The sequence below is a fragment of the Cetorhinus maximus genome, chromosome 3, assembly GCF_964194155.1.
Source record: "Cetorhinus maximus chromosome 3, sCetMax3.hap1.1, whole genome shotgun sequence".
Lineage (NCBI taxonomy): Eukaryota > Metazoa > Chordata > Chondrichthyes > Lamniformes > Cetorhinidae > Cetorhinus > Cetorhinus maximus.
This window is the reverse complement of record NC_135881.1, coordinates 137,902,791-137,926,414: the sequence shown is the minus strand read 5'-3', so window position 1 is coordinate 137,926,414 and position 23,624 is coordinate 137,902,791. Positions and strand designations below refer to the sequence as shown.

The following is a 23,624-nucleotide window of genomic DNA, read 5'->3' as shown; positions in this document are numbered from 1 at the left end:
GAGCTCTATTTGCATTTCTATGGCATGCTATTTTTCAAAATGTGCATCTGTTTATAGCGTTTGTTCCCATGTTGATGCGCAGAATAATGACAAGGTGTTTTATTTCATTTCTTTCCTGCTGCCAAAATTACAATCAGAATTTACGTTTACATGAAATGGACATGACATAGGCGCAAAGATTTTAAATTGTGTCAGTAAATATCAGTTGAATAAAATAGAGTGGAAAAGAATTCTAGCATTCCAGTCAACCCACTTACTCCACAAAAAGCAGGATGTGCCATGCAGATTATTCACAACTGGTATCAATATTGTTTTTGGGTACATATCTTTGAGTTTCATTTGTGCTATCAAAAGGAGTGTGAAAGATCATTTTGGTCTGTGTTGTCGGTCGCACAAATGAAATGAGTAAAATATGACAGTTTTATCCTTCTTTAAGAGATAGTCACAATCTAACATTCCTTATTTCAGGAAGAAGATCAGAAATTACCTTCTTTCATAATTTTAATGCAATCATTAGAGTAGAGGTTATCCTTCTATCCATGTGCTATGTTTCCATCAGCCTCAACCACACTTGAAACATCTGAACCCCATGCCAAGCTATGTTCCCCAAACAACCCTTGTAGCTTGGCATGAGAGGCCATTGGGGATGTTTGGGGGGCATAGCTTGACATGGGAGACATGAGGGGACGTAGTGGTTGTCTGGGGGGGCATGAGGAGGATCTTTTGAACTTACCTTTTCAAAGGTCCCTTCATGCAAACTATGGTTCACGACGCCTCTGTTGTGCTGTGAACCACAACTCATTGAAAAGCTGATCTAACTCCATGAAAATTGCCAAGGACAAGGTTATGCCTATCACTGCGATGAAGCTGGCCAGGTCAGGAGTGCAGGGTGTGGGCTTTTGACCCGAACCAACCTGCACGCTTAAAAGGCACTTCTGAAAATCGGACATTCGGGCATGGGGTTGGGAATTCTTGAATCGGGTCCCAGCTCCCATTTTTAAAGGGCTCCTGGGTCACCCTGAAAAACCCAGGTCAATGTGTGGAATAATCTCTGATTATTAATGAATAGAATCTTGCTGTGGAAATTTCTCCATTTGTCATACTTCACGGACTATATACACAGGAATGATGCTATTGTTGTAATCCCGCTAGAGGACCTGCTGATGAATAGCAAAGAACTGAAAATGTGGGTGGAATTTTCTGCTCCTGCTAGCGGCAGGAATCATGGTGGGCAGGGGCATTAAATTTAGCGTGGCAGAAGAAGTCTGTTTCCTGATTGCGGAAAATTAGTTTGGAATTTTGTTCTCCCAACTTTGTTGGCCGGTTAAAGGCGGCTCAAGTTTCCCACTGATCTATATTGGGAATTGTATTTACATTAATTTCCATCTCATGAATGCTCATTAAAAGGCCAACTTGCCGGAATTATGTTGCCCCCTCCAAATTAAGTGCCCCTCCAGCGGATAATCGGAACGGTCTGTTTCACGACTCTACATAAGTGGCAAAGCACCTGCGAGCTTCACTTCATCAACGACTTTGAGGGATTATAGATGCTGCTTTCGCCTACCTTTAACAGTGTCGGTGTGAGATTTCACATGCTTGTATCACTGGCAGCTCTAAGGCTGGACAGGGGAGGCAGGCTTTTGGGTGAAGGTGGAGGGGGTGTCCGGGAAGGTGGGTGGGGGGTTGTACAGGAAAGGGGGAGAGTGTCTTACAGGGCAGGGTCAATGGAGTCGACGGTGGGGTCCTGGGGGGGAGGATGGGGGGGCTGGTAGGGGACGAACTCTGAGTACTGGTGGTAGGAGGGAACATTCACATTCAGAGTGGGGAGTGGGATATGGTGGAGTGCCAGGTCCAGGGTGAGAGACAGGCAGGTGAAGTTATCATTGGGTGGGTCATGGAGGGGGACCACACAGGTGGCTTGGATAATGGGAGGAAGCAGAGTCAGGGTGGGCATGGGGACAGCAACGGGTTTCGGTTCTGAGGGGAGGAATGGCATGTGGAAGTGGATAGTGATAGCGTCTAGGGTACCAGGGGGCAGGTCAAGGGTGACAAAAGGAAGAGGAATGCTGATATTGAGTGGGTCTATGGTGATGGGTGGATGTTAGTGGGTGACAGGGGGAGGGTAGAAGCTGGCGGAGCATGTTTAGAAAATTACACGCACCATTTTCTCAAGGCTGGCAGTTGCTCTATATGTGTAGATCCTCGAAGTGGAAGGAGGGTCTTTTTGGGCGGATGGAGTTCAAGGTCAGCACAAGTGGCCTGATAATTATTATGCAACAGGATGTCAAAGATGTTCACTTCTGTTCTCCTTTCTATGGTGAATCCCACACTCCAGCAGGTTTGTTCCCAATTCAGGGGTCACATAACAACAAGATCCCAGCAAGGTGTGGAGCTGTCATTCATTCTGTGCCATTTGCGATAGGCTATAGTCAGAGGCAGGGATGAAGGGAGGGAGGGAGGTGGAAGCCTCCAAGGAGCATGGCCGGTGGAGGGCAGCCAACTCACAGCTCCTAAACTCATTCCTCCCGTGTGAATGGTCATGGCTGACAAGGGATCATGCTGTTGTTCTTCCAACTCCTGCGGCAATGGTCTTTCTATAGAGTTCCGAGGGCAGTGGACACAAGCAGAGAAGTGTCCACATGAGACTTCCTGCACATGGCTCTCATCACCCTGGTCAAAGAGCAATGTCGTCATATGCATTCATGTATGAACAGGAGGAGTGATCATCTCTGGTCCTCCAGGATACCCTTTACCTGGAAGGTATGGGGTAGGGATGCCATGTCTAAACAGAGGCCAGGTGAAGGGCTTAGCACTGGCCTGCTGGATTTGAGATGGAGAGAAATCTGTAAAGGACATGCTTACTAAATGTATCACTTCAATTCGTCCACATATCCACTGAGGCATTGGTTATACAGGCTACAGGCAATCCTGCCTTGGTAATGGCTCTCATCCAGATGAGGAAATGGAGGGCCCAGCACCAGTTAGCATAGGGCCACGAGGAGCAAAGGCCTGAGCAGCAAGAGGCAGTGGGGCCTCTAATAAGGTCATGAGACTGGTGAACATGGACTGCTGCATTGGCTTGTCATTGGATGTATCGCCAGCGGATGAGCAAAAGGCAATGCCGGAGCACCCTCATATGTCCCGGGATGTGGTTGTTCACATCTTGCCAGCTTCCCCAGTTCAAGCTGCAGCCACAAGGACTTTGGAGGAGTAAAGCGGAGTTTCTGGCCTACAATGAGTGAATGTCTGTCGGGCTGTCGTTTAAGTATGGCACCCAGGACCTTCGATCCCATGAGGTAAAGGCAGGTGACTTCCTGCCCACCCTACCGCAAAATTTGCCGAGCTCCTTGCTGATGCATAATTAATGATCTGAGCAGCGGAAGATCATGCATGTTCATCCACTCCCCACCCAGCAGGAATATTGCTGATTTTTCCACCTGCCACGAGACTTGGTCTCCAGAACGGAAAATTTCCGCCCTATGTTTTTAAAAGGGAAGACTTTTCATCCCATTGGGGGGGAAGTGCAGGCGCGGGCACACCTCCGATTGGCGCCCCCAATTGGAGGCGCGCCACCGTTTATTAAGGCCCGCTCAGCATGACGTCGGCCAGGAAACGTTATGCGCTCCCTGTGCAGGGGGTGGGGGGGAATTCCCTCAGCCGAGATGTGCGCGAAAGAGCGCACTCATCTCCCTCTGGCTAAGTGCTGCCTCAAGGAGATCAGCTCCACATTTAAAAATGGTAAAGGTACAAAAACAAAATTTCCCTGACATGTCCCCTCATAGAACTATAGAAAAGTTACAGCACAGAAGGAGGGCATTCGGCCCATCTTGCCCATGCCAGCCCAAGGACACCCAGGTGCCCTTTCTAATCCCACCTTCCTGCACCCGGCCCATAGCCCTGCAGCTTACAGCACTTAAGGTGCAGATCCAGGTACTTTTTAAAAGAGTTTAGAGTTTCTGCCTCTACCACCAACTTGGGCAGTGAATTCCAGACACCCACTACCCTCTGCGTAAAAAAGTTCTTCCTCATGTCCCCCCTACACCTTCTGCCACTTATCTTGAATCTACGTCCCCTGGTTCTAGAATTCTCCACTAAGGGAAACAATTTTATATTGTCCACTCTATCTATTCCCCTCATAATTTTGTACACCTCAATCAAGTCACCTCTCAGCCTTCTTTGTTCTGAGGAAAATAACCCCAACCTACCCAATCTCTCCTCATAGCTACACTTTTGTAACCCTGGCAACATTCTTATAAACCTCCTCTGCACTCTCTCCAGAGCTATTACATCCTTCCTGTAATGTGGTGACCAGAACTGCACACAATACTCCAGTTGTGGCCTCACCAGTGTTTTATACAATTCCAACATTATATCCTTACTTTTATATTCCATACCTCTGCCAATGAAGGAGAGCATTCCATATGCCTTCTTTACAACCTTTTCTACTTGAACAGTTGCCTTCAGGGACCTGTGTACTTGTATGCCAAGATCTCTCACTTCATCTACCCCTCTTAATATATTCCCATTTATTGTGTAATCCCTGTAACTGTTTGACCTCCTTAAATGTATGACCTCACACTTCTCTATGTTAAAATCCATCTGCCACTTTACCACCCGCTCCACCAGCCCATCTATATCGTTTTGGAGATTATGGCTATCCTCTGCACTATCCACTACTCGGCCAATCTTCGTGTCATCTGCAAATTTCCCAATCGTACCCCCCACGTTCACATCCAAATTGTTAATATATAACACAAACAGCAAGGGTCCCAACACCGAGCCCTGTGGAACACCACTTGAGACACTGTCACATGAGTTAGGACATGTCCATCACTTTAACTCTAACCTTTATTAAATTTTTTAAAACGGTCATGAAACCTCATCATGGATGAGGTTTCATGCTTTTTCTGAAGCCTCATTAAGATTCAAAGGGGACAGATTTCTTAGATAGAAGCAAAATACTGCGGATGCTGGAAATCTGAAATAAAAACAGGAATGCTGGAAAAACCCGGCAGGCCTGGCAGCATCTATTGAGAGCATCTCTAGCAGCATCTCTCCACAGCTGCTGCCAGACCTGATGAGTTTTTCCAGCATTTTCTGTTTTTATTGGGATAGATTTCTTCTTTATATTAAAAACAATGTGCCTGCAGGGTGAGCATTATTGATTATTAATTTTGCATGTTGGTGCTATTGGTGTTAATCATTCAGCATTTTGACCGTTTTTGAACTTAGGTATATGTTATTTGTTGTTTATGTCAATATAAACACTGTTTTTTACTTGTTATTTCATTGTTAAGCATTAGTTATCAAGAACATGAAAAGTTGCTTAAACTGACATAATTTGCATTAATTTTCCCCAATTAACTCACGTACAAGTGCCAGAGGGAAATTAGAGTTGTTATGACGTGGCAGATGATGTGTGCCAGGCGGACCAAATCCACAAGGGAAACTTAGTTGTGCTATCACAATGGTTTTGCAATTTGTATTTATTACGAGAAGTACTAAATTCAGAAGTAATGAGTCCACCAAGACCTTTAGAGATTCGAAAAATTTAATTAAAATATTTATTAACAAAGTAAAATATTTCAAGCACATACGTAAGACTACAATTACTTAATACTATAACAACTCCTAAAATTCCTTATTAACCTGATTCCTAGTTACACACCTCCTTAAGGCAAAATTCTGAAATAGATTTTGGATTTAAAAACAGCCAGCAAGTTAACACAATGCCCAAATGACCGTGGAATTCCAAATGGCTTTCCCCAACTTCAGTTGCTGGACATAACAGACTTATACACAAATGGCTGGAGGCCTCTTGAAGGTTGTCTCACAGACCCCTGTTAGATCTTACATGGCCCTCTCCTCACATTGCCTTTCATTCTCCTTTATATGTTTATCTCTCTTTAATATGCAAATTCCATTGTTCCATATGTCTTTGGAATGGTACCTTTCCCATAATATAAAAACTTTCATGCTGCCAATATTGTCAGTAACCTTTGGGAAAAATTAACACAATCCTTAGCCATGCTTAACTGGCTAGTTGTAAACAGACTTACATCCCTTTGAAATCTAAACAATTCCTTCACTTATCTAAAAATGCAAATTCCCTTCACACCCTACATGCTAAGCCAGCATCCATGTTTACTCATTAGCATTTCAAGTATTTCTACACCGAGCTTCTTTTGATAATTCCAAGCTTTCAGTCTACCTAACTCCAAATGTAATTAAATCATACAGACAGACCTGTCTATACTCACACCCATAAACCTACTTTACAACAAACCAGAAAAATGCTATGAAAATTATTATACTTTTGTAACGGAGTTCAAAGGATCAATAGAACTCCTAGAGGCATAGATAGTTGCAGGTCAAGCTGATCACAGCTGGCCACCCAGGAGTGGTAAAATCAGGAATTACAAGGAGAATAGCTTGGAAAGTCAAGGGAAATGGGACAAGCACTACAAAGTGTCACAGAATTTCTAGTTACTTGGATCATGCTGAGAGTAATAGCTCAGATTTTGTGGTCAGCAGCAAAGGACAGTGCTCATTGCTGAATTCAATGAAAGCTGCTCAAAAAGATGTAGCAGGCTCAGGAATGCCAATTTCCGATGTGACTTTGAATCTGGTACCATCTGCAGGGAATCTGTGGCACCTAGCAACAGTGATGTCATCAAGCTGGCTGATCAACAAATCAGGACAAAGATTTCTCACAGGCAGGAAACCAGGAAGTAAAAAGCAAGATTTATAATTCAATTTCAACTATTCTACATAAAATAGAATGGGATTAAGGTAGAAACTGAAATATTTTTCAAAAAATTGAAACACGAAACAAAAATTAATGATGAAAACAAGATTCACAGATTGGAGAAAAGCTGAGTTCGAGGGGGCTGAGAACAGAACTTGGGAAAATAAAATGGACAACAAAATGTAGAACAACAATGGGAAACATTTAAAGCAGTGTTCAACAGAGTGCAAGAAAAGTTGTATTCCGCTAAAAGGATAGAACAAAATAAACAGTGGTGAGACTTCATGGATGAGTAAGATCATAAGGGAACAATTGAGGGTTAGGAAAGAAGCACAAGTACATAGACAGCAGAGGAGTTCAGGATATAAGAGAATACAAAAAGATTATGGAGAGAATTTTCTGAGTGTTGGGCGGGCCGGCTGGGAGTGGGCACAGGTGGACGCGGAGCCAATCACCACCCACGATCGTCTCTGCGCCACCATTTTACATGGGTGGGCCAATTAGCCCGCCCAGTGTGACGCACAGCCGGTAGCACTGAGCGCTACCTGTGCGAGCAGAGGGAAGAGGGAGAGTTGGAGCCTGCGCTCTTTCGCGCATGGCAGAAATCTCCCTGAGGCATGGAGCTGCCTCAGGGAGATTAAATACATGTTGAGAATTTTTAATAAAGTTAAAAATTATTTACACCTGTCCCTTCATGTGGCAGTGCCACATGAGCTGGGACATGTTTATGAATGGTGAAAATTTTATTTATTTATTTATTAAAACCTTAAGGCAACCTCATCCTGCCCGTGGATGAGGTTTCCTGAAAAACGCGAAGGCCGCTTGGGTTCTTCCCCTGCCTGCCAACCTTAAGTTTGGACGGGCAGCATTGATAAGTACCTTAATTGATTCTTTAATGGCCTTAACAGGCCCTTGACAGTTCGGCGAGCGTGCAGCCGACTCCAGCATGCACCCGCCAAATGAAAGATCTAAATGATGCATGGTGATGTCGGGACACATGTCCGATGTCACCGCCCGTCATTTTATGTGTCGGCGTGTTGGGCCCGCCCCCACTCACTGACATCAAAATTCTGGCCTATGAGATAAGCCAAAAAAAAAAGAGGAACAATGGAATTAAATTATAAAAGAACATAAAACAAATAGTAAAATATTTTACTAATACAGGTACATCAATACAAAAGGAAGGCTGGGATGGGAATAGGATCATTAAAGGATAAACAGGATACCACAGGTAACAATAGAGAGATGACAGAAATCTTAAATAGTTATTTTGTTTCAGTATTTGCCAGGGAGATAGAACTGGTACCCCTGACATTGAATGTGAGGCGAATGAAAAAGTGTATTTAAAATAAAAACAAAGGGGGATATACTGAACAAGCTAAACAAACTCAAAGTGGACAAAACCCCTGGTCCGGATGGATTGCATCCACATTTTTCAAAAGAATCTCGGAAAGAGATAGCAGAGGCATTACTACACATATTTAATAATTCATTAGAAAAAGGTGTAGTAGAGGATGGCGGATAGCTCATGTAGTTTCTATATTTAAGAAGGGTATAGATGTCCGGGGAATAATAGACCAGTCAGATTATCATCGGTGGTAGAAAAAGTAATGGAATCCATACTAAAAGAGAGAATAGAAGAATGTCTGGAAACGAAAAATATTATAATGAATAGTCAATACGGATTTCAAAAGAAAAACTCTTGCTTGATTAACATTGATCAGGTAACAGGTGTAACAGAGAATAGACAATGGTGATGCAGTAGATGAACTTGGTTTTCAAAAGAAGTTAATAAGGTGTCCCATAATAGACTAATGAATAATGCCAAGACAGAAAGCAGAGAGTGAGAGTCATAGATCAGTGTGGCAGAGGGTGAGAGTTGGTGTTCCACAAGGAGCAGTGCTAGATCACTGCTGTGCACAATTTACCTTCACAGTTTGGACTTTGGAATAAAAACACAATTTCTAAATTTGCAGATGACACCAAATTGGGGGGAATAGTCAACACTGAGGAGGACTGCAACATTACAGGAGGACATTAATAAAAATGCAGAATGGGCAAATGACTGGCAAATGAGGCTCAACACAGATAAATGTGAAGATGTACATTTTGGTAGAAAGAATGGAGGGGTTCACTTATTACTTGGAAGGTGCAAGTCTAGGCAGTGTGGAGGAACAAAGGGATCTTGAAGCTCAGATACACTAATAACTAAAAGCTGTGGCATAGGTTATCTTCTTTAGTTCTGTGCCTGAAGGCAGGTCCAACCCACAGCACCACAATTTCCACCTTGGGTAAGGAAATGAGGAAGGTCCAAAATCCACCCAAGCCAGAACAGGATTGAACCCCATGTATTGGCACAAATCTGATCCATACCAACCATCCACCCAAGGAGTCTGAGTTGCAACATGCACCTTTACATGCATATTGTAGCCCAGAATAAAGAATTGTCATGGTAGAGGCTCCAGTTTTCATTTTGGAAGGAATTAGAACTTCATACTCAATGGGCTGAATTTTGCATTTGTCAGGTAGGCGGGACCGACCGAATCGGCGGCAGGCGGGAAGCCAATCCCTGCTGGCGAAACGGGCCGCGCCGCCATTTTGCTCGGGCAGGCCAATTAAGGCCCGCCCAGCACATTTCAGTCTCCCGTGTTCAGCGGGAAATTCAAATTGGCGGCGGACGTGTTCAGACCGCCGGTTCCAATGGGAAACTGGCAGTCTGTATAAAGAACAGCCAGGCAGCCTCTTTAGGCTGTTCGCCATGGCCAGCGACCAGGCACCAGAAGAGGTGAGGGCAGAGGAGGAGGAGGGGGGCAGGCTGCAGGGTAGGGCAGTGGGGGGCCATGGTGCCCCTCGGTTCTCTGATGCCTGCCTTGCTGCCCTCCTGGAAGAGGTGTCAAACCATTGGGAGGTGTTGTTTCCGGAGGATGGGAGGAGGAGGGCCCCCCACATGACCAGGCAGGCATGGCAGGAGGTGGCAGAGGTGCATAGGAACCCAGTGCCGCAAACGCTTCAGTGATTTGTTGCGCTCTGGAAGGGTGAGTACCATGTCAGCCTTGGCCATTTAACCCAGCAGGTAGCCTTAGCCTTTGAGTCCCCCCCCCCACCTCATGTCTTAGCGTTGTTACTGCATTGGGCATTTGGCGCACGCTGGGTGGGCAAACAGATAGTGACCATGCTTACATCAGCCTTAGTGGTTGAGGAGAAGATGGGTTCTCCCCGCAGCATATGTTGGTGTTTGTCGCATTTGAGTAGTCTGGAGGCAACCTGCAGGGGAGGCAGCTAGACACGTACTCAGAATTCCAACACATGTCTTATTAATGGTGATGAGATGGTGGACGGGGAGCCTCAAGGTGTCGTGGCCAAGAGCCATCTGCTGGCCTCGGTGCCACACCTAGTTGTGCCTCCTTGCCATGGGCACTAAGACCCGTGTGTTATTCAAAGTGATGGACGCTGAAGGGGGGAGGGGGTTGGGAGCAGCCATACTATCTTCTGGTGACTGATCACCAGTAGTGTGGACAGGAGCCCCTGGAGGCCTCAGATGGGCCACTGTGGTTGGGGTGTGGTGTGCGCGTGCAGAGTACATGAGGGATTAGCCCCAATAAATCCTCTTCTCTGTTCTGCAGGCAAAAAGAGAGCACAATATGAGGGAGAGGCAGCGGACTGGTGGTGGGCACGCCGTGCTGCAGCACCTCACCACTTATGAGGAGTAGGCCATGGAGTTGGGGAGGAGGCAGGCGGCCAGGTCGGCAGGTGTCGGCAAGGCTGGGGTGCAGCGGCCAGGTATTTGAGGGCCACAGTCCCATCCACTTTGTCTCCCCACCATCCAAAGCACTGATGGTTGCTGCAGTCATTAATGCTGTAACACTGCTCATTCACATAAGATAAAAGCAAAAAACTGCGGATGCTGGAAATCCAAAACAAAAACAAAAATACCTGGAAAAACTCAGCAGGTCTGACAACATCTGCGGAGAGGAACACAGTTAACGTTTCGAGTCCGTATGACTCTTCAACAGAACTAAGGAAAAATAGAAGAGAAGTGAAATATAAGCTGGTTTAAGGGGGGGTGGGACAGGTAGAGCTGGATAGAGGGCCAGTGATAGGTGGAGATAACCAAAAGATGTCATAGACAAAAGGACAAAGAGGTGTTGAAGCTGATGATATTATCTAAGGACTGTGATAATAAAGGTACAGATAGCCCTAGTGGGGGTGGGGTGGGGCGAAGGGATCGAAATAGGCTAAAAGGCAGAGATAAAATAATGGATGGAAATACATTTAAAAATAATGGAAATAGGTGGGAAAAGAAAAATCTATATAAATTATTGGAAAAAAGGGGGATCGGAAAGGGGGTGGGGATGGAGGAGAGAGTTCATGATCTAAAATTGTTGAACTCAATATTAAGTCCGGAAGGCTGTAAAGTGCCTAGTCGGAAGATGAGGTGCTGTTCCTCCAGTTTGCTTTGAGATTCACTGGAACAATGCAGCAAGCCAGGACGGACATGTGGGCATGAGAGCAGGGTGGAGTGTTGAAATGACAAGCGACAGGGAGGTCTGGGTCATGCTTGTGGACAGACCGAAGGTGTTCCACAAAGTGGTCACCCAGTCTATGTTTGGTGTCTCCAATGTAGAGGAAACCGCATTGGGAGCAGTGAATGCAGTAGACTAAATTGAGGGAAATGCAAGTGAAATGCTGCTTCACTTGAAAGGAGTGTTTGGGCCCTTGGACGGTGAGGAGAGGGGAAGTAAAGGGGCACCTTCTGCGGTTGAAAGGGATGGTGCTGTGGAAGGGGGTTGAGGTGTAGGGGGTGATGGAGGAGTGGACCAGGGTGTCCCGGAGGGAACAATCCCTGTGGAATGCCGCCAGGGGTGGTGAAGGGAAGATGTGTTTGGTGGTGGCATCATGCTAGAGTTGGCGGAAATGGCGGATGATGATCCTTTGAATGCGGAGGCTGGTGGGGTGATAAGTGAGGACAAGGGGGATCCTATCATGGTTCTGGGAGGGAGAGGAAGGTATGAGGGCGGATGCGCGGGAGATGGGCCGGACACGGTTGAGGGCCCTGTCAACCACCGTGGGTGGAAAACCTCAGTCAAGGAAGAAGGAAGACATATCAGAGGAACTGTTTTTGAAAGTGGCATCATCAGAACAGATGCGACAGAGGCGAAGAAACTGAGAGAATGGGATGGAGTCCTTACAGGTAGCGGGGTGTGAGGAGCTATAATCGAGGTAACTGCTCATTAACAGACTGATACAGTCAGACGTGTGGTCATACATAAAAGTCCCTCGGCCCCTTGAGGATGCGCGTCTCTAGCACCTTCCAAAATCGCCTTATCCCATTTCTGACCACTATGCCCATGGCCTAACATGCCATGGCACCGCTGCTGCACATCCAAATACTTATATCATCTTAGGAGGGTTTGTACCTCCACCACCCTTTCAGCCAGTGCATCCCACATTACTCTGTCCAAAAGGTCCTCAGCACCTCACCCGTCAACCTCATGGCGCTCAACTTAAATAAATGCCACCATGTTAGTCATCCCTGCGTCAAGGGGAAATGTTGCCTTCTGTCCACCTGTTCTATGCCCCTCATAACGGTATGAAGGTCAATAATGTGACCTGTCAATCTCCTGTGCTCCACGGCAAATGTCGCAAGTGTATACAATGTTTCCTCATCACTCCAACTCTCCAGGCCAGCATGCATCCTGGTCAAGAACCTCTGCACTCTCCCCACTCCAATGCCATCCCTCCCATGTAGCGCAGGTCACAACTGAACGCAGAAGTGTAGCTGTGGCCTCGACAGCGTTTTCTGCACTTGCAACATGACCTCCCTTTTCCTACATCCTATTCCTCGGCTAATAAAGGCAAGTCTGGCTTCGACCTTGTTAAATGCCTTATGTTCCTGTTCTGCTACCTTAACGGGTCTGCCCAGCAAGGTCCCTGTAATCGTCGTGACTTCCCACGGTCCTACCATTACTCATGTATTCCCGTACCTTATTTGTCTTGCCCAAGTGCTTAACCGCACACTTACCCACATAACATTCCATGTGGCATTCCTTAGGCCGTCTGACCAGCCTGTCTGTATGCGCGTGTAATGTTTGGGCCTCCTCTTGACTATTTACCACCCCACCAATGTTCGTCTCCTTAGGTTCTTGAAGGGTGAGCGCATTATGAGGCTGGTGGGGGAAAGGGATGAAAGGTGTTACTGACTGAACGCTAAATGATGCACTGTCATTGTTAATTTCAGCATCACCACCGCATGACCGCCAGGAACAAGTCCAGAGCCCCCCCTCCACACCTGAGGGCCAACACTTGCAACTTGCATCACATCATTTCAGCGAGCCAGGCACCAGCGCAGCGACAAACACTTCGGTGGGGATTATGACGTTGGCTAGTGTCCCGGGCGCAGTGGAAAGGGCACTTCACAATCGCTGGAGGAGATTTCACGGGCAGAGAGTGTCGATGGTGCCAGCAGCCGGTGGACTGCAGGGGACCAGGCACATGCTGAGTCGGGCAGTGATGATGTGCCTCTGGAGATGACAGCCATGCAGCAGCTGCAGGACAAGTGGTAGGGTGCGCGGGAACATCTGACAGGGTTGCATGAGGGTGTGCTTCACTTGGTCTCTGTGGTGGAGGAATCCAGGCAGAGTGTCAGTGATGGCATGAACCCCAGGACAGAGCTTCAGGCTTCCTCCACTGAGAGATTGGCGACTCTCATGGAGAGGGGCTTCCAACAGATTGAGAATCATCTGATTGGGTTACGCTCTGACCTGCAAGCTCTCACAGCGGTAATGGCCACAGGTGGTCATTGGCAATGTGGGAGATGTTCTGGGCACCAAGTGTCCCAGCTCGGTGCCCATCCATCTGCGGTGAGCAGGGAGGTCCAATGTGACTTCATATTGGCGCAGCAGCTGCCTGTCGTCTCTGTGGGCTCTTCTCAGGGTGCTCTGGATGAGGGCAGCAGCTCCTCCAACCCTCTGCCAGTGACCGTTGCATCCGTTGAGGCTGTGACAAATGGGGAGGTGCCAGTTCTGGAACCGGCCACTCCCTCCCAGGCGGGGCCATCACAGGCTCAACGGGCCAGAGGACGGCCGCCAAGGTCATCGAGGCCAACAGGACAGCAGAATCAGCAGGCTGTCTCACAAGCCACTCCGAGCGATGGGGCGGCACCAAAACGTAGCACCCGAAAATGTAAGCATAAGTCACGTTAGGCACTCCACGGGTTTGTCACTGGTGATTTTGTGTTGGCTCTAGATTATGGAATATATCATTATGTGCGTCAGAGTGACGTTTGTGGTTTATTTTGTTGGGAATAAAGTCCACTTTTCTGACCATGGCTGAACGTGTTTCCTTTGTGCTGCATTTGTATGTTTCAAAGACATATCATGAGTGTTTGAGTGGACATTGATGTTTCTGTACTAAGCCCTTAGTTGCAGCTGATGAGGTGGAAGATGTAGCACCTAAGTGCCACGTGTGGAAGTGCCAGGCAATGCTGGTCCTGCAGATCCATGTGTGTGGAGCTAGCTGAAGGTTCATTGGATTAAATTGTCCCGGGTGTCCCTGCCTCCTTGGTGTAGTAGCGGGTCGGCGTGCTGCCCCTCATCACCGCCCTGTGCTTCCTCATCCTCTGAGCCACTGCTGGATTCATCATGTGAAGCCTCATCCACTGCATCAAGGTCTTCATCGTCAACTGCATCCCCCCTTTCCAGTGCAAGATTGTGCAGAGCGCAGCATGCTACCAGTATCACAGAGACATGATCTGGGGGGTACTGGAGTGCGCCCCCGAGCGGTCCAGGCAATGGAAGCGCATCTTGAGAAGACCGATGGCTCTCTCCACCACAGCCCTTGTGGTGCCGTGGTTCCTATTGTAGCGCTCTTCAGCTTCTGTTCTTGGATGGCGGAGAGGCGTCATGAGCCACCTTCTGAGGGGATAGCCCTTGTCACCCACCAGCCAACCATCCAGCCGAGCCGGAGCACTGAAGAGCCCCGGCACCTGGGAGTGTCTGAGGATGTAGGCGTCGTGGGAGCTGCCTGGGTACCTTGCACAGACTTGCAGAATCAGCATCCTGTGGTCACACACTATCTGCACGTCCATGGAGTGGAAGCCCTTCCTGTTGACGAAGGCACCGGGCTCACCTGCTGGCGCCTTGATGGCTACATGTGTACAGTCTATAGCACCCTGGACACGGGGGAGGCCAGCAATGGCCACGCAGCCTCTGGCTCGCTGTGCCTGACTTGCCTGATCGCAGTGGAAGTTGATGAAGGTGGATACCCATCTGAACAGAGCGTCTGTAACCTGCTTGACACAACTGTGGGCAGCTGATTGGGAGACACCGCAAAGATCACCCACCGAGCCCTGGAAGGAGCCAGATGCATAGAAGTGGAGGGCAACTGTGACCTTCAGAGCCGCTGGCATGGGGTGTCCACCCACACAGTTAGGGGAGATCTCAGGGCCAATCATCTGACAGATATAGTTCACTGTTTCCCTTGATAGATGGAGCCTCCTTCGGCGCTGCACCTCAGTCACATTGAGGTAGCTGCTTCACCGCCTGTATACCCTGGCAGCAGGATAGTAGCGTCTTCTGCGGCCCCTTCCACCTTGGACAACCTCTTGGCCCTGTGCCCCTTGTGCCTGCGCCTGGCCTCCCAAAGGTGGCTCCCCTGGAGGCTAATTGTCCACTCCTGGCCTCCTCCTTATTCTATCCCTCCCTTCCTCCTCAGAGGAGCTGCCTCCATTGGAGTTGTCAGAACCCACACCCAGGCTAAATGGAGGCCTCCAGAAAGCTGCAGGCCCGATAAAGATTACTGTCTGCAGACTGCTGAGCTGAAGCTTCAAGGTACAGAAAAAGCTATTGGAAATCAATCTGAACTGGTAACAATCACCCAGGCATGTTGAAAACACTTTCTGCATTAAATACTTCACATAAAACATTCACAACCCCTCTGAGCCCACATATCCCGCCCGTGGATGAGGTTTGTTAAAAAATCAGTTACCCGCCTGCCCGTTGGGCCCGTGCGCCGAGGCGAAGATCGCCCGGGCTCCTCAAAATTGGCGTCGATTGCCGAGTTAAGGGCCTTAACAAGGCCTTTAATTAATGGCGGGCGCGCATCACGCTCCATAGTGCACCAGCCCAGCTAAATATCGCAATGTTGCGCACTGAGGTCAGGACGCTCGCCCCGACGTCAGCGCGCGACATTTTAAGCACTGACATGTGGGCTCCACCACCCGCACGTCAGCCATAAAATTCTGCCCAACCTGTTATGAACGCACCTTCCTTGGACACCAAGTTCTGGAGTATGACTTGAAGTCAGTGGGCAGAGTTTTCTGTCTGACGGGCGGGCAGGCCCGACCCAATCTCCGGCAAGCAGGGAGCCGATCCCCGCCAGAGAAGCGGGCCGCACAGCCATTTTACGTGGGCGGGCCAATTAAGGCCCACCCAGCGTGACATCCAGTCCTTGTGCCTGCGCCTGACGTCCGGTGGGAAGCGCTATGTGCTCCCTGTGTGGGCGGGTGGGATTCCCACAAAAGAGCGCACATCTCCCTGACGCTAAGTGCAGCCTCAGGGAGCTCACTTCCACTTTGAAAAATATTAAAAATAGAAAAAAAAATTCCCTAACATGTCCCCCTCATGTGACAACGCCCGATGTCATCCCACATCATTTTACGTGTCGGCGAGCGGGCCCTGTCCCCTGTTCCCTGACGGCAAAATTCTGCCCAGTGTTTCTGGCTTAGAAACAGGGCTGCTACCCACTGCTCCACAAGACCTCCCACAGGTTATCAAGGCCATAAAAAAACAAACCAAGTACTGGGCTTTATTTCTAAAGGGATAGAATTGAAAAGTAGGGAAGGTTTGGTAAACCTGTATTGAACCTTGGTTAGACCACATTTAGAGTACTGTGATAAAAGCAAAAAACTGCGAATGCTGAAAATCCAAAACAAAAATAAAAATACCTGGAAAAACTCAGCAGGTCTGGCAGCATCTGCAGAGAGGAATACAGTTAATGTTTCTCGTCCGTATGACTCTTCAACAGAACTAAGGAAAAATAGAAAAGAGGTGAAATATAAGCTGGTTTAGGGGGGGTGGGACAGGTAGAGGATAGAGGGCCAATGATAGGTGGACATCCTTTTGTCTATGACATCTTTTGGCAATCTCCACCTATCACTGGTCCTCTATCCAGCTCTACCTGTCCCACCCCCCCTTAAACCAGCTTATATTTCACCTCTTATCTATTTTTCCTTAGTTCTGTTGAAGAGTCATACGGACTCGAAATGTTAACTGTGTTCCTCTCCGCAGATGCTGCCAGACCTGCTGAGTTTTTCCAGGTATTTTTATTTTTGTTTCAGAGTACTGTGTACTGTTCTGGTCACCATATTATAAAAAGGATATTGAGACATTGTAGAGGGTGAAGAGAAGAATTACAAGGATTATACCAGAAATATGTAGGTAAATATATCAGAAATGGATTGACAGGCAGGTCATCTTCTCTCTCTTGGAAAAAGAAGGCTGAGGGGTGACTTAATAGAGATCTTTAAAATTATGAAAGTTGTTGATAGAGGGGATTCATAGAGAACGTTTCCTCTTGTGGGAAAGAGCATAACTAGAGGCCATCAATATGAGACAGTCACTGAAAACGAAAAGGAAATTCAGATAAGTATGTGGACCTCGCTACCGCAGGGGGCTGTTGAAGTTAATTTTATAGATGGACTGAGAAGGAAACTAGACGAGCATATGAGGGAGAAGGGCATAGAGGGTTACAATGATAGATTCAAATTAGGAAAGATGGGAGGAGGCTAAAGTAAAGCATAAACACCGGCAAGGACTGATGGAACCAAATGACCTTTTTCAATGCTGTATATTGTATGTAATCCTGTGTAATCTTTCAGTGTCAGCTGTGGCTCAGTTGGTAGTACTCTTTGCCTCTGAGTCAGAAGGTGGTGTGTTTAAGTAATACTCCAGGACTTCAGCATAAAAATCTAGGCTAACTCTCCTGTGTAATACTTTAGGGAGTGCAACACTTCCAGAGAGACTGGCTTTTGAATGAGATCTTATACTGAAGCCAGTCTGCTCTCTCAAGTCATTGTAAAAGATCCCATGGTATTATTTTGAAGATGAGAAAGCATGTTATCTCCGGTGTCATGGCCAATATTTATCTTTCATTAAATATCACAAAAAATAAACAATCTGGTCAATATCACATTGCTGGCTGTGGGAGCTTGCTATGTACATAACTGTGCTTCCTGTAACGGTGACAGAACTTAAATAAGTACTTAATTGACTCTAAAGCCCTTGTGTGGCATGATATAAGTTGTTCTTCTCTTGTAAAATCAGTTTTCCAGGGTCAGAGAAGTTTTTCAGTAGTAATTATGATTAGTACACCATTTAAATCCCTGGGGGTTGCCATTGACCTGAAACTGAACTGGACTAGCCATATAAATACTGTGGCTGCAAGAGCAGGTCAGAAGCTAGGAATCCTGTGATGAGTAACTCACCTCCTGACTCCCCAAAGCCTGTCCACCATCTACAAGGCACAAGTCAGGAGTGTGATGGAATACTCCCCACTTGCCTGGATGAGTGCCGCTCCCACAACACTCAAGAAGCTTGACACTGTCCAGGGCAAAGCAGCCCGCTTGATTGGCACCATAACCACAAACACTCACTCCCTCCACTACCAACGCACAGTAGCAGCAGTGTGTACCACCTACAAGATGCACTGCAGGAATTCACCAAGGCTCCTTAGACAGCACCTTCCAAACCCATGACCACTACCATCTCGAAGGACAAGGACAGCAGAAGGATGGGGACACCACCACCTGGAAGTTCCACTCCAAGCCACTCACCATCCTGATTTGGAAATATATCACCGTTCCTTCAGTGTCGCAGGGTCAAAATCCTGGAACTCCCTAACAGCACTGTGGGTGCACCTGCACCACATATACTGGAGCGGTTCAAGAAGGCAGCTCACCACCACCTTCTCAAGGGCTACTAGGGATGAGCAATAAATGCTGGCCTGGCCAGCGAAGCCCACATCCTGTGAATGAATAAAAAAAAAGCTCAGTTATACCACGTTTAACTAGACTTAAAATTTTCAATGTTTTCAATGTTCAGTGAGAATAATGCATAAAAAGTTGAAATTCACATCAAATCACTGATTCTATGTTGATTACATCTGTGAAGAGTGCACTATGGTGCCATGTGGAGCAGCAGGGTATCACTGACAACAACCTCCGGATTTACACATTTAACTACATACGTGAGGATGCCAGAAATTGCTGTCAGTAATGTCGGCGGACACTGCTAGTTTCACCATCATTACAAATGCTGCTTGTGAAGGCTGCACCCCACCAGGGTTGCAACCAAGGATTTGTGTCTAATAATTTAGCTTTAAATGCATTTGCGTCTGTAGGCAAATATGTGCTTCCTATAACCCAAAAGGTAATTAAAATGTGCACAGGACATAGTGAACTTCAGATGAATACATTTACCATCAGTATGTATGCTGGAAATACTGTGGGTTAATTCATGACCTCTAAGTTGGTAGAAGAAACATGCTGACAGGTTATATGATTTAGGCTGAACGTTATTATTAAGACAAATAACAGAAGCAAAATGGATTACTTTGCAAAATGAGTAGAACATTACAATACATGTTTCTCACCAGTACTTTTAATATTAGAAGTCCCAAAATCACAGCAGTTTCCTTCGACCATACACGCATGGAAAAAATCTTTGACATGAGAACAACAGTCCTCCACTTGTCTTTGGCATGTTATAGTGATGCAGCATAATAGGAACTGGCAACTAATGACACTGAATTTTCTGGATCACACTTACGTAGAAATTACACTGAAATTTATGCCTTTCTTGCCAATGGGAACTTGCGCTGAAATTTCCTACTGAGCTCATTTGGTTACATTAAGAAAACTGCATCATTCGTGCCCAAATACAATGGTGCCAATAGACATCTTTGCCTCCTGCCATGACGGCTCGCTCTCAGAGCCTCTTCTTTCTACTGCTTCCCTGCATTGCTGTAGAGAACAGGCCATTGGGAAAACCATTCCAAATATTTAGTCCTCCTGAATACATGAGATCCAGATAATTCAGGTGACTGCAGCTTATAGCACTTTGATAAAGTATAATACAAGCCTCAATAAGAGACATCCAAAATCATAGCAAAGAAAATTATTATCAGACTCCTAAAATCTCAGTTACTTCGACATCAGGGACAGAATTTTTCATCCTGCGGGCGGGCACATGCCCGACCCGAATGGGAGTAAAATAGTGCACAATGACGTCGGATGAACCTCCTGACGTCACCGCACACTCTCATGATCTTTTGCTCGGCGGGCGCGCGTGAGAGGCGGTGGTGTGCCTGCCAACAATTAAGAGGCCTATTAAGGCCCTTAAGTAATTAATTTAGCTTAATTACTTCACTGCCCGCTCAACCATTCGGTTGGTGGGCGGGCGAATGGGCCAGGCGGCCTTTGCATTTTCAACCATGGGTGGGATCAGGATTCCAGCACATACTAAAAACAATTTAAACATTTTCAACATCTTTTTTCACATGTCCCTCTTATTGTGACTGAGTCACATGTGGGGACATGTTTATCTCAAATGTTAAGAGTTTATTTTTGTATTTAAAATCCGTCAGCTCCCTGAAGCAACTCTGTGCCTTCAGGGAGCTGTCAGTGCGCGCTCCCCCGCACATGCGCACACCTCAGCGCTCGCGCTTCTCCCGCCCCCACCCTGGCAGCGCTGAGGCTCCAAGCCATTAATTGGCCAGCCAGCGTGAAACCGTGGTCGGAGCCCAATCGCAGGCGGCGGTTGGTTTAGCAGCCGCTCCCAGGCCTGCCCGACAAGTGAAGAATTCTGCCCCAGGTGATGCTAGGCCATGCTGTACCTAAATCTTTCAGCATATATCTATGAAAGTGCATGAATGGCACAGATGCAGGAAACTTTAATTAACTGGTCTTTTCATCAGGGGCATTTTAAGTAACTAAGTGGCAGGGGGTTTGGACTGACCTTAGAAGTGGAATTGAGAAATTTTGCACATGCCAGTGTTTTGGAGTAAAACCAGCCGAAGTCAGTTATATGTAAATTGCTTTGAAAAAATCAATGCGGTGCCATTCTTAATGGCAGTTATACTGAAAAGTTCCTGGGTACTCTGGGCCATGACTCCAGCTTTAATCCAGGCTAGGACAAACGGAACATTTTAAAACAAAAGGTACTTTCACAATTGCTCTAATATAGGTTTTCAAAATTCTCAATTATTTTTAGAGGGCAAATATTGAAAAATTGAATTAATAACAAGTAGTCGTAGGCACAGTCACAAGAAGAATGAAGAGAGATAAGAAGTAAGTTTGTCACACATAAGATTATTTAAATGTAAATTATGTACTGTAAGTGGCAGTTGAAGAGGATACAGGATTTTCTGCTTGGATCACATCAGGTGGGTGGGATGGGAACTGGAATGAGAATCCCCACCCACTTTTTGTCCACCTAATTTCCTAAGTCACTTTCATCTGCCTCCAGAAGTGGATGGTTATACTTAAATGAGGTGGGCATCACTTGGTCATTCCAGAAATCCCATTTACTTTCATTATGCTGGATATAAATCACATCTATATAAAAAAGACATCTATGCACAACAGCAAAGGGAAAAGCACACTTGAAGGGCAATGGTGAACACTTTAAAAATCTTGGGGGGAGATTTTAACTCCCTCTACTCAACAAAAACAGAGCAACAGTGTAGCCAAAATGGAGGCGATGGACCCATCACCCTAGTCCTGCTTTGCCATTGTTTTACCAAGGGCCTTCTGCTGGGGAGCTAAGTTGCCCATTTTAGGTAGGTGCTAGTCTCATTAAGCAATAAAAACCAGGATCCTAGGACATGCATTGGACCCAATGCCATTGTAATTCCTTACTGGGCTGAAAGTGTGTTGCGGATACCCCTCTCCATAGGTTGGGAGCTGTGGGGATCTGGTGTGACAGCGATCTAGGCTATTTTTGCACTCCTGCTCCTTCCGCACTACAGAAATAACTAATTTCTCATCTTCGAGCTTCATTTTGCTGGACAACCAGCAAATACTAGACAGAGTGGCAGCCAGTTGAGTCCTGCAATGGCAGTGAGACCTATTGATGTTGTTTTAAATGCCGAAATTGGCAATGTATTCGCCTCAAATGCCCACTCCCCCCTCCATCGCGCCACTGTTCTTAGGACCCCAGCAAAATGCCAAAGGCCACAGTGACAGTGGAAATAGAGCAGTAATTTTTTCCCCACCATTTTTGGAACATTACTATCCCATTTGCTGGGAGGAAGGCCCCAAGATCTCTTCAGTAGTGATCCCAACATTGACCCCTGCACCAGTGATGCCAGGAACTCATCGGTAATATGCACATTTGGCTGATCAATGCATGCTGGATAAAACTTGCAGTATTCCTGACTGTCTAGCATGAATCAAAGTCAGACAAATGTGAATCTTATGGGTGAGTTCATTTAAAACCTGTTACAATTCTGTAAAGTTATAAACTCTTATAAAAATATATATTACTAGTAAATGGTCCATGGCGTTACCTATGGTCACTCGAGAATATAATTTATTTATATACAATATGCAATAGGCTTGTGAAGAGACCGTTCAAAGGCCTTCTTCATGGAGCCACCAAGTGGCCAGACCATGCAACCACATCATGGCAGTTAACATAGTAAAATTGAATAGGAAATATTAACATAGCAGGTTAGAGAAGTAAATGTTTATAGAAAAATGCAAAAAAAAATCTTGACAAAGGGGCCCAAGGCTTGTGGATAGGCAAACTAGTTGCCCTCCAGTGTGGAACTCACGCACACTTTGATGAGGATCACCGGGCGAGATCCCAGCGTAACTGACACCAGGGGCAGAATTTTGCCGTCGGCGAGCAGGGGGCGGGGCCCGCTCACCGACGCGTAAAATGACGCAGGATGACATCGGGCGGAACCCCCAACGTCATCCCGCCCCATTTAAATTTTCAGGAAGGCGGGGCACAGCAAAACCAGCTACACGCCCGCCGACCTGTCAATGGCCAACTGAGACCATTGACAGGATCAATTATACAATTAAAGGACCTGCCCGTCCAACCTTAAGGTTGGCGGGCAGGCCAGGAGCCCCGTTGGGCAATAAGAAAAACATGAAACCTCATCCACCGGTGGGATGAGGTTTCATGTAGGGATTTTAAAAGTTTAATAAACCTATAATGTAAATTATGAACATGTCCCATCTCATGTGACATTGTCACATGAGGGGGACATGTTAGGGAATTTTTTTTTTCTATTTTTCATATTTTTATAAGTGTAAGCGATCTCCCTGAGGCAGCACTTAGCCTCAGGGAGATGTGCGATCTTTCGTGCGCATGCGCGAAAGAGCACACTCTCTCTTTTGGGGAATCCCCCCACCCGCACAGGAAGCACAAAGCGCTTCCCACCAGATGTCACGCTGGGCGGGCCTTAATTGGCCCGCCCACGTAAAATGGCAACGGGGCCCGCTTCTCCGGCGGGGATCATCTCCCCATCCACCGGAGATTGGGTCGGGCCTGCCCGCCCGACAGCCAGAAAATTCTGCGCCAGAGATTCTTTATGATCTGAAATGAGGTGAAGTCTAAGGTCTATCACAGTGTTACCTTCTGAATTTAACATCTAAACATATGATTACACAATGCACCAATGCTTAGGAGCTTATAATATGACATTATATGTAACATTATGTATAAAACACTGAACTACTGACCACCCAATTTTCCTTCCTGGTTCTCATGTTAGCTGATATTTTAAACTATCCTCTCTCTTCATGTACTGAGCCTCTCTCCTTCAAACTTATCATCATCACCCATGATCCCTTTAAAAGTTTGTTGTT

General features: G+C 46.7%; 1 protein-coding gene across 1 annotated transcript in view; it reads left to right on the top strand.

The window, feature by feature from the left end:
* LOC144678935 (RNA-binding motif, single-stranded-interacting protein 3) overlaps positions 1-23,624 on the top strand; it is a 1,591,210-nt gene that overhangs the window by 371,331 nt on the left and 1,196,255 nt on the right. The window lies entirely within an intron of this gene.